A 1,739-nucleotide genomic window follows, 5' to 3' on the forward strand; every position below is an offset into this window, starting at 1 on the left:
CCACGCCCGGCTAATTTTTTGTATTTTTAGTAGAGAGGGGGTTTCACCGTGTTAGCCAGGATGGTCTCGATCTCCTGACCTTGTGATCCACCTACCTCAGCCTCCCAAAGTGCTGGGATTACAGACGTGAGCCACCGCGCCCGGCTTTTTATATATTTTTAAACAGTTGGTTTGTATGAATGTCAAATGAATATATTTATATTACTTAAAAAGTAAACAGGGCAGGTGCGGTGGCTCATCTGAGACTGGGAATTTGAGACCAGCCTGGCCAACATGGCAAAACTCTATGTCTACTAAAAATACAAAAATTAGCTGGGCGTGGTAGTGCATGTCTGTAGTCCCAGCTACTCAGGATGCTGAGGCAGAAGAATTGCTTGAACCCAGGAGGCAGAGGTTGCAGTGAGCCAAGATTGGGCCACTGCACTCCAGCCTGGGCAACAGAGCGAGACTCCGTCTCAAAAATAAATAAATAAATAAATAAAATAAAATATAATTAAAAAAAAAAACCCACACCGTTTTCCTTTATAAATTGCCCAGTCTCAGGTACATCTTTATTAGCAGCACGAAAACAGACTAATACACCTCTCTGGCCTCCCATCTAACTCCTCCAATCCTGCTGGATGTCTTTCACAATCTCTACGGCCCTTGTTCTGTCTCTGGGTGACCATCCACCTGACTGTGCATAACTGAAGCCCAGAATCTGTAAGGGGGTCTGGTGGGTGGGCCAGACATGCTGGAAACACCCACAAGCTAATCAAACGTGTCCCCTTTCCAAATGTCACATCCCAATTCTGTGCTACCTTTTCCCTCGATACCAGTGTGCATTTTCCTGGAGGGGATATGGAGAGTTCTCTCAGAATAAGTTAGGCTGGCTGAGCATGGATCGCTTGAAGCCAGGAGTTCAGGACCAGCCCAGACAACACAGTGAGAACCGTTCTCCACAAAAAAAATTAAAAAATTAGCTGGGCAAAGTGGTATGTGACTGTAGTTCCAGCTACTCAGGAGGCTGAGGCAGGAGGAGGATCACTTGAGCCCAGGAGGCAGAGGTTGTATCCCGCCCTTGCACTGCAGCCTGGGTGACAGAGTGAGGCCCCATCTCTTTAAAAAAAAAAAAAAGAAAGAAAGAAAAAAGAAAAAAAAAAGCAATGGCTCACGCCTGCAATCCCAGGCCTGGATCCCTTTGGGAGGCTCAGGCAGGCAGATGACATGAGGTCAGGAGTTTGAGACCAGCCTGGCCAAACTGGTGAAACCATGACTCCGCTAAAAATACAAAAACTAGCTGGGTGTGGTGGTGGGCGCCTATAATTCAAGCTACTTGGGAGGCTGAGGCAGGAGAGTTACTTGAATGTGGAAGGCAGAGGTTGCACTGAGCTGAGATCGCTCCACTGCACTCCAGCCTGGGCGACAGAGTGCAACTCTGTCTCAAAAACAAAACAAAAAACAAATTAGCTGGGCATTACAGGTGGGTGCCTGTAGTCCTAGCTATTCTGGAGGCTGAGGCAGGAGAATCACTTAAACCCAGGAGGCACAGGTTGCAGTGAGCCAAGACTGTACCACTGCACTCTAGCCTTGGTGACAGAGTAAGGCTCTGGCTCAAAAAGAAAAAAGAGGCCGGATGCGGTGGCTCACGCCTGTAATCCCAGCACTTTGGGATGTCGAGGCAGGAGAATCACCTGAGGTCAGGAGTTCGAAACCAGCCTGACCAACATGGAGAAACCCTGTCTCTACTAAAAATATAA

This window comes from Colobus angolensis, unplaced genomic scaffold, assembly GCF_000951035.1.
Source record: "Colobus angolensis palliatus isolate OR3802 unplaced genomic scaffold, Cang.pa_1.0 Scaffold1, whole genome shotgun sequence".
Taxonomy (NCBI): domain Eukaryota; kingdom Metazoa; phylum Chordata; class Mammalia; order Primates; family Cercopithecidae; genus Colobus; species Colobus angolensis.